Here is a 16,734-nt window from a genome sequence, read left to right as displayed (position 1 = left end):
TTTTGTGCAAGTTTCTTTGATAGTTTTTTCTTCAGTTCAGCGGAGATGATACATATTTTTTAAAACTACGCTTTAAATAAAATTCATTTAAAGTTTTTATTTTTTCGTCATGGATTGTTATAACGTAATCACGTATTACTTTATAAAATTACGATAATCAAAAGATTTTTGGGAAAAAACTAGAAAAAAATTATTTAGAAATGTTTTTATAAAATGTGATAAAATTTCTTTGTATTCCTTTTTTTATTTGTATCAGATTTCTTTCTTTAGTTCATCATTTATTTTTTTAAATTTTTATTTATGCTGTTAGAATTTTTTATTTAAAATTTAAAAAAAATATAAATAATAAAAACATTAAAATAATATTAATAATTTTTCCTTTCTTTCAGTACTACTTAAGAAGTTTTGGTGACACATTAATTATCATCAATTTGTTTGGTAGTTGTTTTAAATGTGGAGATGGGTTAAAAATTGGAATGTCTCCTTCATTTCAAGGATAAAAATTTAAATAAAAAAAATTAAAATATAACAGATAATTTTAAATTTTAAATATCTGTTCCGAGGCCTAGGTATTTTGACAACTGCAATAGGCTCAGTTAAAATTTGTTTAGTTTATATATATGTATTGTACTATTAAAAAAATTATAAATTTAAGAAAAAATATTATTTCATTAAAATATAATATATTACGAATAATAGCCGTCATTTTTTGAAACGGAGGAGTTCTAAGATAAATTGATTTCAAGATCCTGTGCTGAATGGTGTACCGCTCATATGCGTTGCTAGCTGGACTCACGGTGTCGTATAAAGTTATAGGAGATTGAAAAATTTGAACTAATTTACAAATAAAAATAGTCGTATTTTAAACAAATATTACATTACTTAAGTAAAAAAAAGGGACAAATAAATTTATTGAAACCGTAATTAATTGTCCTAAGCGTAACAAAGTAAATAATAAAACATTTTGAAACAACCCTTATGCGTCTAAGAAAGTTATTGCTTAAATGTTGTTATTCAAACATGTTTGCTGCTACAGGTCCAGTGTATTATATTTTTAACACAGCGCACGTTCATAACGAGTCTGTTGCCGATAATTTAGTTGTTTACGAGGCTATGACACAGAGTATGGAAAGAACCGAAGATGACCGAAAATTCCCGATCGGTTTTAGTACGTATTTAACATCAGTCACCCCGGCATACGTTTATACAAGCTGTTGTGTGTTTATTCAGTGATATGTAACGTTTAAAACAATCGGAATTTTTTTAACACTGACTTCTTTATATAAGGTATGTAATTGCTTTAAATATAACAATAATTTGTATTATCTATTATTAAATCTGTATTTGATGTGCTCTGTTAATTATCTGTTACTTCAAAAATGTTACTTCAGATGTGCTCTGTTACTTCAAAAATTATAATTGTTTAATTTATACTTAGAATAACATAAATTATCTAACGGTTTTCACTTGTAAATAAGCAACACACACACACAAACACACACACACATATATATACATTTTAATACATTGTCGATTAAAAAAAAAATGAATAAAATTTTAATAGATCTTGTTGCCAGACGTCTACTTTGCTTCAGTTTACGCTACATAGGCATACACCATCATGCAATGCTATACAGTTTACTACAGTATAGTTTGCTGCATCATCATGTTATTTATACAACACTCATTGCCGTATTCTTTACGTGACTCTCATTTTAAAACAGACTTTTTAAAAAAATTGCGAAGTATGCTATAAACTACAGCAGCAATCTGACTCTGAATAAAAAGATCTTTGTGTAACAACAACAACAATAATAATAATAATAAATAAATATGATAATAGAATATCAAATTTAACATTTAAATGATTCAGAAGTTTAGACTATTGACCTAAACTGGTGTCAGTAGTTTCCGTAATTGAGTCTCTATTTAATTAATAATAAAAAGTTTTAAAAGATAAATTCAGTTTTCAAAGAAACGAAATGGGTGAAATTAATCTTCAATATTTCCAAAATGAATATACTTGAATGATGAATTCGTATTAAGAATATCTAAACTCATTTACAAATTAAGAACAACCTTAAGTAAAGAAATATTATTTTCGTAAATGAAAATGCTTAAATTCATCAGTAAAATAAAATAGCAAATAAGTGAGCAAATGAAACTTTCGACATTTAACCATAGAATATAGAATCTTCACAGAATAAATAACCTTACATGATAGTCACTTTGCATATTGAAATTTAAGTCCAAAATTCAAATTCTCTCGGTTCAAAAGATTTCAACATTTTAAAAGAAGTAAAAAGTTACTTGATCTAAATTTTATTAAACGAGATAGATATTGACCTATGTATTTTGGTTGAAGTTTAAAAACTTTTTGAAACAAAAATAGAAATAAGCTATAACTAATTTTTTTTTTTTTAATAATTAACAAGGAATCTAGTAGCCGCGTAATATCATTTTTAAACAACAAATTGTTAAAGTAGTATATTTCGCTTTTTGAGTACAAGATTTTTACCGAAGTGGGGTATCATTTGTTTTTATGTTTTTCTTATACACAAAAGAATATTGTTATAAAAAAAAAATTATATGTCCTCTCTCATAAATGTAATTACATAGAAATATTGAAGAAAATAATGTAGATGGCGTTTGATAGAACAAATTAATTATATCCTTGTTACATATTAGTTATTTTTAGGTTTGAGTAGGTTTTTTTTTAATTTTTTTATTAAAAAAAAAATGCTAAATTTTTCTTTAGCCGTTGATTTTCTTTATATTTGTAATTTTTTTTTGTTTTCTAAAACAATTGTTCAGTAAATTATTAATTTTTAGGAATCTAGTTTTTTCAATAATATAACCAAAAATTAAAGTAGTTACAATCTGATACCGAAATTTATTGATTATTATTAATTCATTATTTTAATGTGATATATTAATAACTCAATTCTTATTTGATATAATGGAAGATAATTTGACAAGTTATGAGACTAGAACATTTCCTAGTAGAAAGACTAGTTTAATAAACTAGTCTTAGCTTTAATATCTGGTAAGGGCCCAATATCTTTTAGGCTTTATTTAGATATAATCAAAATTAAAGGAAAATATTTGTCTAGATAAACTTTATTTAGAAAAAAATATATTATAGCCAATTAAATAGGTTTTTTTTTTTTAATTCTTTCAATTGATTTGTAATAGGATAGTACAGAGAAAAAAAAATTGATTGAAATAAAAGGGGCAAATTTAGACGTATTATATTTATATAAATATTATTTTAACCTACCGGTTTGGTCTACTGGTAAACTCGTTCGGCATGATTTGAATACTAGATTGTGGATACCGGTGTTCTTTGGTGGTTGGGTTTCAATTAACTACACATCTCAGGAAGATAGATTTAAGTTTGTTCAAGACTACACATTTGCTGGCACGGTTACATTTTGTTGATAAGTCACTAATGACTTAAATTGTTGATGTGACAATAAATAAAAATATTAAATATATATATTATTTTGACTTACTTTAAAGGATTTAATTTTTCTGATATAAATTTGAAGGGAAATCATAATAATGAAAGCTGTAACAAATACTGTGAAGTTTCATTCTCTACGATTAAATTTGAGGAGATTATTAAAAAAAAAAGCTATTAAATTCAATACACTTAGTTTTTTGAAAAATTAACTTTGTTTTTTTATTATTTCCCCTGAAATAGCTACTATCTAGATGCTGCACTATTAGCTCTTGCTGTAGGGTAAGTAAGGTGGTAGGGTAAGTAAGGCAGTCAAAATTTTAAGAATAGAAGTTTTTAAAGATCCCCATATTTCATAATAATCCCCTGTAATGGAAAGGCATAAAAGAAACTATTGAAAAATTCAGTAACGATGTACGTATGTAGATGACATGACCTGTCCAATGCAATGTTCAGAAGAATGTGCAATAGAACAGAACAGAACAGAAGAACTTTAGTATAATGCACCTTATACTAATAATTTAGAATAAAATAACATAAATTAAAAATAAACTAAAATAATAAATTAAAATAAATTATAATTTAAAATAATAACAATTTTATTAATGTTTTGTATAATAATCTAAAATAAACTATATTAAACCAATGTTTGAATATATCCTAAACTAATTCAATACCAAGCGCTTTATGTAATAACTTTCATTGTTTCTTTGATTACCATTTTTTTTACATTGTAATAGATTTATGTCAAATGTAATAAAAATAAATCCTTTTGAAAAATTCATCAATAAATAAAAACCATTCAACAAAATTAAAATGATTTCATAACTGACATATAACTTCATGGTTTTAAGTCTATTCTCAAAAAAATTTACACCCTTGCTTTGGTTGACTTTGTTTAAACTCATTATACATCTTGCAACAGACAACAATATATCACGCCTTTTATTTACAAATAGCTTGTGCCTCCGATTATTTATAAGGTACATAAAATCCCACTCCAGAAACATCGACATCTATAAGTCCATGATGTGCCTTGTAAATAAACATAACATCATACTGGCAACCCCTCTCTGAAAGGGTTTCTAAGCCAAGAAATTAGCATTTATCTTCATATGTTTGACCTCTGATGCATAAATCACACAGACACAAGTTGAGCAAGAATTTTCCTTGAACATTTTCTATCTTTTCAATGGTATTTTCTCTATTATAATTCCAATTCACTGAAGTATTCTAAAACCGGTTTCACCAGGCCTGGTACAGTATGAAGATAGTATCTGTTTAGGCTGGCTACAGATATTCACAATTTTAATAAATAATTATTGCACCTGATATAAATATAAAGAATGTATTTATTATTGATGTTTAATACATGTTATGACAAATAATGATACTTACGTATTAACGCCACCGCAGCTACAGCTTTATTTAAAAACAAAGTAGTCAATCGGATTTCGGTGGAAAATGGGCTGATATAGAGTTTAACATAGTTTTAAAACAGTCTCTTTATTAATTTTAATAAATGGTTTTATTTTTAAAATATATATTTATAAAATAAATATAAATAACCATTTCTTAAAATTAATAAAGAGACTTAATAAAATAAATACTCTATTTTAAGTAAAGCTGTAGCTGCGGTGGCATTAATACGTAAATACCCAAATAATTACTTAAATAGTATTAATAATGAATAAGCTCATGTACTTTTTGAATTTCTTGTCTTTTTAACCTCACTGAGTCACTGTCCTTCATCAACTAACCAGCCACACAACAATACAGTTCGTTGCCACTAAATCTCACTTCCACTCCACCACAGGTGACTGAATTAAATGAATTTTTATTTTCAACATGGCCCCGTACCATGGAAACTTAAGTTTTCAACCAAAGTAACATAATTATTTTTTTGTAAATTATTTTGATCAGCTATAGTTTCAGATGAAGTTGAACCTAATGGTGTAGATGTATTGCCCTGTAAAAAATTCTGGTTAGACTGACTTTCCATATTTCTTAATACTGCATAATTTCTAGCGGTTAATAATACAATTCTGTTTTTCCAAACATGAATTATGATTATCTTCATTACTATTAACAGTATTCTGGTGTACACTTTGAGACGATTTTTGTTGAAATTGTGTTTGTGGCTGCCACTGTATTTGCTGTTGTGTTTGTAAATGTGAAACTTGAAGCCGCAAATTTGTTCGTTCTACACTCAATTGTAACATATCTGTTTGTTTATTCCTATTTTTTAGCTACAGCAACAAAGAGTGACTGTTTAAATCATTATTATTGTTATTTAAATTAACACTGTTGGAGAAATTTGTCTGTTGCAAAGCTCCTTTTAACTGACTATTTACAGGTATATCTGATTTGGCAGAATTTATTGTACTAAGTACATCATTTAGCCTATAGTTTGATTGGGTATCTTTGTTAGCAGGTATTCTAAATTGCGAATAAATCTGCTCTTGTAAAGGAGAATTAGCAGCTCTACAATTTAAACTGTTGTTGATGTATAATTTGTACAATTTTTTTCTGCCATTATCAGTCACTATGTTCAAATTACTAATGTTATTAAACGCATTTACACTTCTAGAAGCAGCTGATGAAGGCAGTCCGTTATTATCCTGTGAAATATTCAATGAAGATGAGTGTATAGGTTCAATCAAAAATTTCTGTTTTTTTTTTTTGTGTAGAGTCTTTTGGTTTCTTATACTGTTTAATACTGCTACTATTTTGAGACATCTGATTTGACAATGTTGATGGATAATGACGTACAACCCAACTTGGATTGCTAGTTTGTTGTGATGCATTATAAAGATTATTATTGAAATTGTAATTATAGCTATTCTAATACATGTTACCAGAAGATAACTGATTTGCCACAGGTATTCTTTGTTCCTCATAGTTTATATTTTTCACTGGTACTTGACTAACAAAATTTGGATTAAACTTGCATCCAAATATGATTATCTGATATGTTACCGACTGGTGGTACAAGCTAATTCTCCACATTATTCATAGTCTGCTGAGAATTCTGCTTTAACTGATTGTTATCACTGCTTACTTTATCATAACCACATTTTAATAAATGATTATTATAAACATTTTGAGAATTATTAACATCATACAGTGATCTATCTGTTTGTTGGTAATGTTTAGTTGAATTATTTATATTTGTAGTAATTAAAATATTATTTACATTAATATTATTATTTTGAAAAGTATTGCTACTACTTTACTGAACCTTACTTGAATTTTGCTGATTCATTAATGTTTTATCAATATTTTCAAACTGTGTTTTATTTTTATCACAGATTTGAGAAGAATCTGAAATATTATTATTATTAACCTGCAAAGCAATATTACTTACTTTCTTCTAGCTGCTTTTTATGTAAATAAATAAGTTTCATTAACTCATCTAATGTTATTAACTGTGGTTTTTTTTCCTTGTGAACCAATAGGTAATGATTTTAATGAATGATCTTGTGTAGTTGATACATTACTAATCCCAATATTACCAGTGGTGTTACATGATATAGTTTCATCAGTACTGTTACCCACAAGGGATGTTACAGTAGCAATACCAAAATTATTCTGGATTTGCTTTTCGTTACTTATATCATTATTTTCCTTCAAAATGAATGGATCCCAGTGGATCAAAGAGTTTTGAAAGTTCTGATAATATTTTTTCCTTTTTGCAATATGACTTATGTCTTCAAAATTAAGGTTAATGACGTATTTAAAGGTGTCTGCTTTTTAATTCTAATAAATACCTAATGTTTTTACTGTTAACTCATCTTTCTCCAAATTATAACTCTGCTGAGTCTCACAGTCTTCAGGTTGTATATCTTCGAGTATTTCTCTTTGATTAGCATACCATTTTCTAAGATTAAATCCTGCTGTCTGTAATAATTCTTTTAATTGTTTTTATAAGTCTTTGACATCTTCTATTGTGTCAGCTCCGGTTAAAACATCAACGTAGAAATCAGTCAATACAACTGGTGCTGTCTGCGCAAATGAATTTAGATTATCAATTGGTATTATTTCAATGATCTGGTAGCTAGGTATGGTGAAGAAGTCATAGAGTCAATAATCGAATCAAAAATAGTCGAATAATAGAATCAATAATAAAGTTAGAGTCAATAATCGGTAAGTCTTAAATCAGTTTGTTTGAGTTTTCTCTCCAAAAAATCAGTTGATAACATGTTTGATCTGGATGTAGTAGTATCTGAAGATACATTTTTTCTACATCAGCTGTCATTGGAAATAAATATTTCCGAAAACAAGCGACAATAGAAAATAAGTTCTCTTGTACCACTGGACCATTCATTAAGCTATTCATTAAAGATAACTTGTTTTCAGTTTTACAAGAAACATCAAATACTTCTCATAATGTAGTAATAATGCTATCATTTTTAATCACACAATGGTATGGAATAAAATAATATGGTTTTTTAACAGTATTTGAATCAATCATTTTCATATGATTTAATCATTCATACTCCTGCATAAATTCATAATATTGTTCCTTCATTTTAGAATCTTTTGAACATTTTTTTTCTAATTGATTGAATCTTCTTAAAGCTATTTCTTTAGACGAGCTTAATTCTAAAATATTGGATTTAGTTGGAAGTGTTAAAACGAATCTTCCACTATCTGTTCTTTGAATGGTTTCAACGAATATTTTTTCACAAACTGCCTCTTATCTGGTGAGTGCTTCTTGTTGCTTGTTGTCTATATCTTCTAGGTTCCATAAGTTTTCAAGCTGATTATTGATTTGATCTTCAGTGCAAAAAAATGTATTACCTGTTACTGAATGTGCTGGTATTCTTCCTGAAATAATCCACTCTAACACAGTCTTCTGAAGGATTGGATCTCCATCTTTTAATTTAATCTGACCTACACACAGATGCTCATAAAATATCTCAGCTCCAATTAATGTCTGTACACTTGCTGGCTTGTTAAATGAAGGATCTGCCATGAACAACCTCTTTGGAATAGACCAATGAGGAATATTTAATTTAGTAGTAGGTAAAATTTAGTGACTTTGGTAAAATAAAAAATTCTAATTGTAATTGATTTTCATAACTGAGATGTCTAGATTTGATTGATGCTGTGACTGCATAATTTGAAGTAGTGTGACTGTTTCCCGCATCACCAATAGACATATTTACATTTCGATGTTGGAGCTTAAGTGTTTGACATAATGATTCAGAAATTATGTTTATTGAAGAACCTAGGTCCAACAATGCTCTACAGTTAATATGAATGCTGTTGATGCTGTTGGTGCTTCTATTGATGCTGTTGATAGCAGGACTTGAGTTAAATGACTCTTTTTTATGCTTGACATATGGCTCATGACAATGGAATTAGTGTGGTCTTCCTCCATATTAAAATTATTTGTTTGATCTTGAATATTCCTACTCATGAAAGTGTGTTTACTATTATAGGTTTTTAATGTAATAATGTATTGTGTTTCTGACCACATATCTTAAAACTACTAGTTATTTGGCAATCTTTGATGCCATCCAATGCCATTTGATGCCATTTTAAACAATTAAAACAAAGATTTAATTTTTTGACCTTGTTCATTCTACCAGTTGGAGTAAACTTATGAAATTCTGGACAATTGAGTATCTTATGAGCATTTGAACAAATACTACATTTGAATAAATCTTGAATAGGGGTTGCTTTGTAACATGATTGACTAACTTATTTTTAACATTAAATTGATTAGGTTTTTGTGAGTCATAACTTGAACTCCATGTAATAGTAAGATTCAGTTGATCTACTGATGAAATGGTCTCTAAAGTTTGACATCTTTTTTATAAATTCGGTAAATTCAGACAATGTTGCAATTCTTTATGTTGGTGGTTGAGATTGCCAAGCCTTGTTTGTATTAATATCTAATTTACTTGTCAAAAGATGAACCAGAAATGTATCCCACGACTCTGTAGGCTGTTTAAGAGTTTTTAATGCTCTAAGATGAATATTAGTAGAATCTAACAATGATCGTAAGTTTACCCATTCTATTCCCTTTCTATTTTTGGAAAATCAAATAATGCTTTGACATGACTTTCAATAATTACGTGTTCATTTTGAAATCTACCAATTAGTAATTACCATGTATTTTTATAGTTTTGACTAGTTAATTCAACAGAAAATATTAATTAGACTGCACTGCCATCTTTCAGTGATTGGTTCAAAAAATGAAATTTATGAACATCAAGTGAAGGGTTTTTGTCAATAATAGCATCAATCAATTCCCAAAATCCTAGCCATTCCTTAAATCTGCCTTAAAATATAGGAATGTTTATTTGGGGAAGCCTTACTTGAATTGAATTTTGTGATTCTAACACATCCATTTGTTGTTTGATACCAGAATATATTGAATTAGAGGCAGATTGAAGCCTTTAATCAATGATTCAGCATCACCTATTGTTTCAAAATACAAGTCTTCAAAATCAGCATGTTGTTTTAGGCTTTCAGATTCTTGCATTGTATTGAATTCACTCCAACACTCATTACTTTCTCTAATTGTATTTCCAATTGAGTTGTATTCTTTGTATTTTCGGATATATATTTATTCAAAAATGTTCTAAACCTAGTAATTTTAGCCTTTACAGTAGTCCACCTTTTGTTTAACTCTTCCATGTTAATTGTACGGCAATTAAATAATTATTAAAGGAGTACTGTATTGCATTACTGGCATGTAATTACAACAAACAATTATTGTAAATATTTGTAAATTTATAAACAATATTTGTAAATAATTAAATTAATGACAACTTAATCAACATTAAAACTATAGAACTTGAAATAAATGACTTACCCATGGTGAAGGTAGAAGAGATGGTTTCGACACCAAAATGTTCAGGCTGGCTATAGATATTCACAATTTCAACAAATAACTATTGCAGCTGATATTAATATAAAGAATGTATTTATTACTGATGTGTAATACATGTTATGACAAATTAATACTTAAATAGTATTAATAATGAATAGGCTCATGAACATTTTGAATTTTTTGTCTTTTTAACCTCATTGAGTCACTGTCCTTCATCAACTAACCAGCCACAGAACAATACAGTTTGTTGCCACTAAATCTCACTTCCACTCCATCACAGCTGACTGAATTAAATGAATTTTTATTTTCAACAGTATCAATTCGCTAAAAGTGCCGACTCATCTAAAGAAGCAGTCCAAGATTCCGTATCGTTTTAGGTGTTAGCTCCTGTACATGGCTCTTTAGGAGCAGCTTTGTATCCAAAATAACGCTCAGGTCACAAACTTTCTCCGCAAAATGCATTACTTTATCATTAATTAAATAGTGGTACTTCACCATTACAAGTCACCGGCTGTCTTGTTCAAATTTTGTGTCATTTCATTAGGTTTGGACCACACACAGATTTTATCAATATCCTTTTGAAGGGGTAACTTTTTTTTTTTTTTGTCTTCAGTCATTTGACTGGTTTGATGCAGCTCTCCAAGATTCCCTATCTAGTGCTAGTCGTTTCATTTCAGTATACCCTCTACATCCTACATCCCTAACAATTTGTTTTACATATTCCAAACGTGGCCTTCCTACACAATTTTTCCCTTCTACCTGTCCTTCCAATATTAAAGCGACTATTCCAGGATGCCTTAGTATGTGGCCTATAAGTCTGTCTCTTCTTTTAACTATATTTTTCCAAATGCTTCTTTCTTCATCTATTTGCCGCAATACCTCTTCATTTGTCACTTTATCCACCCATCTGATTTTTAACATTCTCCTGTAGCACCACATTTCAAAAGCTTCTAATCTTTTCTTCTCAGATACTCTGATTGTCCAAGTTTCACTTCCATATAAAGCGACACTCCAAACATACACTTTCAAAAATCTTTTCCTGATATTTAAATTAATTTTTGATGTAAACAAATTATATTTCTTACTGAAGGCTCGTTTAGCTTGTGCTATTCGGCATTTTATATCGCTCCTGCTTCGTCCATCTTTAGTAATTTTACTTCCCAAATAACAAAATTCTTCTACCTCCATAATCTTTTCTCCTCCTATTTTCACATTCAGTGGTCCATCTTTGTTATTTCTACTACATTTCATTACTTTTGTTTTGTTCTTGTTTATTTTCATGCGATAGTTCTTGCGTAGGACTTCATCTATGCCGTTCATTGTTTCTTCTAAATCCTTTTTACTCTCGGCTAGAATTACTATATCATCAGCAAATCGTAGCATCTTTATCTTTTCACCTTGTACTGTTACTCTGAATCTAAATTGTTCTTTAACATCATTAACTGCTAGTTCCATGTAAAGATTAAAAAGTAACGGAGATAGGGAACATCCTTGTCGGACTCCCTTTCTTATTAGGGCTTCTTTCTTATGTTCTTCAATTGTTATTGTTGCTGTTTGGTTCCTGTACATGTTAGCAATTGTTCTTCTATCACTGTATTTGAACCCTAATTTTTTTAAAATGCTGAACATTTTATTCCAATCTACATTATCGAAAGCCTTTTCTAGGTCTATAAACGCCAAGTATGTTGGTTTGTTTTTCTTTAATCTTCCTTCTACTATTAATCTGAGGCCTAAAATTGCTTCCCTTGTCCCTATACTTTTCCTGAAACCAAATTGGTCTTCTCCTAACACTTCTTCCACTCTCCTCTCAATTCTTCTGTATAAAATTCTAGTTAAGATTTTTGATGCATGACTAGTTAAACTAATTGTTCTATATTCTTCACATTTATCTGCCCCTGCTTTCTTTGGTATCATAACTATAACACTTTTTTTGAAGTCTGACGGAAATTCCCCTTTTTCATAAATATTACACACCAGTTTGTATAATCTATCAATCGCTTCCTCACCTGCACTGCGCAGTAATTCTACAGGTATTCCGTCTATTCCAGGAGCCTTTCTGCCATTTAAATCTTTTAATGCTCTCTTAAATTCAGATCTCAGTATTGTTTCTCCCATTTCATCCTCCTCAACTTCCTCTTCTTCCTCTATAACACCATTTTCTAATTCATTTCCTCCGTATAACTCTTCAATATATTCCACCCATCTATCGACTTTACCTTTCGTATTATATATTGGTGTACCATCTTTGTTTAACACATTATTAGATTTTAATTTATGTACCCCAAAATTTTCCTTAACTTTCCTGTATGCTCCGTCTATTTTACCAATGTTCATTTCTCTTTCCACTTCTGAACACTTTTCTTTAATCCACTCTTCTTTCGCCAGTTTGCACTTCCTATTTATAGCATTTCTTAATTGCCGATAATTCCTTTTACTTTCTTCATCATTAGCATTCTTATATTTTCTACGTTCGTCCATCAGCTTCAATATATCGTCTGAAACCCAAGGTTTTCTACCAGTTCTCTTTATTCCGCCTAAGTTTGCTTCTGCTGATTTAAGAATTTCCTTTTTAACATTCTCCCATTCTTCTTCTACATTTTCTACCTTATCTTTTTTACTCAGACCTCTTGCGATGTCCTCCCCAAAAATCTTCTTTACCTCCTCTTCCTCAAGCTTCTCTAAATTCCACCGATTCATCTGACACCTTTTCTTCAGGTTTTTAAACCCCAATCTACATTTCATTATCACCAAATTATGGTCGCTATCAATGTCTGCTCCAGGGTAAGTTTTGCAGTCAACGAGTTGATTTCTAAATCTTTGCTTAACTATGATATAATCTATCTGATACCTTGCAGTATCGCCTGGCTTTTTCCAAGTGTATATTCTTCTATTATGATTTTTAAATTGGGTGTTGGCAATTTCTAAATTATACTTCGTGCAAAACTCTATAAGTCGGTCCCCTCTTTCATTCCTTTTGCCCAGCCCGTATTCACCCACTATATTTCCTTCCTTGCCTTCTCCAATGCTTGCATTCCAATCTCCAACTATTATTAAATTTTCATCTCCTTTTACGTGTTTAATTGCTTCATCAATCTCTTCGTATACACACTCTACCTCATCATCATCATGGGCGCTTTTAGGCATATAAACGTTAACAATCGTTGTCGGTTTAGGTTTTGATTTTATCCTTATTACAATGATTCTATCGCTATGCGTTTTGAAATACTCCGCTCTCCTCCCTATCTTCTTGTTCATCACGAAACCTACTCCTGCCTGCCCATTATTTGACGCTGAGTTAATTACTCTAAAATCACCTGACCAAAAGTCGCCTTCCTCTTCCCACCGAACCTCACTAATTCCTACTATATCCACATTCACCCTATCCATTTCCGTTTTTAAATTTTCTAGCCTACCAACGTTTTTTAAGCTTCTAACATTCCACGCTCCGACTCGTAGAATGTTATTTTTTAATTTTCTGGTGACCCCTTCCTTAGTAGTCCCCACCCGGAGATCCGAACGGGGGACTATTTTACCTCCGGAATATTTTACCAAGGAAGGCGCCTCCATTATTGCTATGTGAAAATGCAGAGAGCCACATTTTCTTGGAAAAAAAAGCAGCTGTAGTTTTCCATTGCTTTCAGCTGCGCAGTACTCAGAGGACTGAGTGATGTTGATACGGCCGTTTAAGTTATTGTGACTCACGCCCCTAACAACTACTGAAAGAGCTGCTGCCCTCTTTCAGGAATCATTCCTTAGTCTGGCTCTCAACAGATACCTCTTCGATATGGTTGCACCTTCGGTCCAGCTACTCTGTATCCCTGAGCACTCAAGCCCCCTCACCAACGGCAAGGTCTCATGATTCATAGAGGAGGGAAGGGGTAACATGTCCTCGTAACCAATAATTTAAAAATACAAAACAGGTAGGAGAATGGTTGGTGCCTGGGCCAGAGCCCTAGAAACGATGATAATAAGATAATAATAATTTGTATTATTGTCTGGCGATCTTCGTGGCGGAGTGGTAGCTTTCATCCGGAGATCCCGGGTTCGAATCCCGCTCAGTCATGACATTTTTTACGCGTTACAAAATTCGTTTGTCATTAATCTAGTAACTTTAACAGGGCAAAAGCCTGTTGTTATTATGTAAGTAAGTAAATGCGATTATTATTATTTTTTTATAACTTACACAATTTTTATTAATTCATATTCTGGTGGTATCTCCCTCAAAAGCTAAAATTAGCTTGTGCTTAATAATAAAAAAAATATAATAGATCAATAACATTTAAAATCTCTGTACTTATAGGCAAAAGTCTGTCGAGGCCGAAGACGAACAAATTTTGTAATCCTTTACCGCCGTTTCCTTGATACTTTCATACCTTGGATTACGAAAATAGATTAATAGCTCTATTAATTGTATTGAACGGTCAGTGGTTCGAAATGCAAAGTTTGAACAACAGAATAATGATTCTACTGATTGCAGTAAACTCGGTGAGATCAAATATTTTGTCTTACGCTGGAATTTAAAATTACCCGTGCGTTTTTGTAGTCTTGTACAACAGAAGAATAGTGAAAAACCATCTGTATATTATAAATTTTTCAAGAGAATTATGAATAAATAATAATATATATATATATATATATATATATATATATATATATATATATATCGACCAAAATAATCTAAAGAAATTATTTATAAAATAAGTAAACTTCCTGAGAATTTTTTATTTCTATTTTTAGTCATATGTTAAAGGTTTAAGCCTGTTGTACTTTATTATAGTAAGAAATAGCTTAGTTGCCCGGGCTTTGCGCTGAGTTCAGTAAGCACAGTTAAAGAACTTAGACAATTTATGCAAAACAAAATAGATATAAAAAGAAGTGAATTCTGTCCAGTCATACTAAAAAAAGTTAGAAAATAAGCCTGAAATGTTGAAAAATTAATTTTGTTTTAAATCCCTTATTTTCGAGTGGAATTTGGTTGAACATGCATAATTATCATAAATTATTTATTTAAAATTCCTATCTGTTCCATAACTGTTTTATCTGCTTTCATTGCTTTCATCGTTTATTAGGTTTTTTTTCGTTCTGAAAAATTTGGCTTATTCGTTTGAAAATATAGATGGAAATACAGCGACAATAAATTATAATCATTACATAAACATATTATAAAATTTATTTTCCGTACATATATAGTACATCTAATCAGGGAAAATTTCGGTTTTACTAGTGTTGAACTAGAACTAATTGTGAGTGTGTGCATTAAACTTTGGTTTGAAGAACGCGTTATTTCATGGTGTAACATTTTAAATTAGACATCCAGCACTGATGACATTTTTGTCTAAATATTTCTAGCTTGTCAACGAACTATAATGAAAAAAGTTAAAAACCACCAAAGGGAATACTACTCCAGGCAATATTGAAGTTCTAAGATTGATCTCTTTTATAAATTGTGAGTAAACTAATAAAGTTTCATTAGTAAGTTAGTTTAATTAGTAGTGCCTCTTTATTTTGTTTTTTGTTTGATGCAGTAGACTAAAACATTTTTGTATGGAAATAGTCAAAAGTAAAATGTCGTCTTTACATTTCTTTTAATAATAATGTTAAATAAATTAACATTTAAGCTATTTCCGTATTAAATAATAAAATAACAAAAAACAAAAAACAGTCTTGTTACCTATGTTATTTAATACTGTTCAGCTAATAAAAAAGGATAAAAATTGATCAAATTTTTATGACAGAATGAATAGAAAAAAAATTTTCCCAGTAACTGTTTACATAAAAATATCTATCATTTAGTGGAATTACTCAAAATTCAGATTTCTCAATCAGCTAATTTGGTTTAATTTTCAAATTTAGTTTCATTCCTTTATAAATTATAACAACACTTTCTGGAAGAGTAAAAAAAAATAATAAACTCAAAGTACGGGATCGAATCGGGTTTTTTAACCGCGTAAGGCAGACTTCATAAATCGTATAACATTGTTGTGTTTGGTTGATTAGTTGCAACGATAACCTAATTAGGCTATAGCTAGATTTATACGGCTTAATGAACAAGAAATGGTTTCCAGAGCCTCTCTAGGGAGCAATCACTATTGAAGATACATCTAATCAAACTCAGAACGCTTTCAGCGTTACAGTAATATTGTATTCAATAGTACAACGGAGTCATACAATGTGTAATTTGTGTAATTTCTTACAATCTGTAATTTTCCTTTACTCGTGGTAATTTTTATTCTTGTATTGTCATAGTGGTTGAATACTTGATGTAAAGTAATATCGTACAGGTCTTACTCGTGTAGAATTTATCGTATCACTAGTATAAAATACATTGACATCCAAAAAATTACATGAACTCGTATGTTTTTTTTAATTTTTATAAAATAAAGCAATAAGAAATCAAATAAAAAATTAACGTACCTTTATTACC

General features: G+C 29.8%; 1 protein-coding gene across 3 annotated transcripts in view; it reads left to right on the top strand.

The window, feature by feature from the left end:
- Positions 1 to 1,200: 1,200 nt before the first annotated feature.
- The window catches only part of LOC142324503 (uncharacterized), a 985,220-nt gene continuing 969,686 nt past the window's right edge, over positions 1,201 to 16,734 (top strand). For all 3 annotated transcript variants that reach the window (XM_075365329.1, XM_075365331.1, XM_075365330.1), the window contains exon 1: positions 1,201 to 1,287. The gene's annotated coding sequence lies outside the window, so the exon portion shown is untranslated. The remainder of the gene's footprint in view (positions 1,288 to 16,734) is intronic.

The sequence above is a fragment of the Lycorma delicatula genome, chromosome 5 (genome assembly GCF_047948215.1).
Source record: "Lycorma delicatula isolate Av1 chromosome 5, ASM4794821v1, whole genome shotgun sequence".
NCBI lineage: Eukaryota > Metazoa > Arthropoda > Insecta > Hemiptera > Fulgoridae > Lycorma > Lycorma delicatula.
The sequence above is the reverse complement of the archived record's forward strand: the minus strand, read 5'-3'. Positions and strand labels throughout refer to the sequence as shown.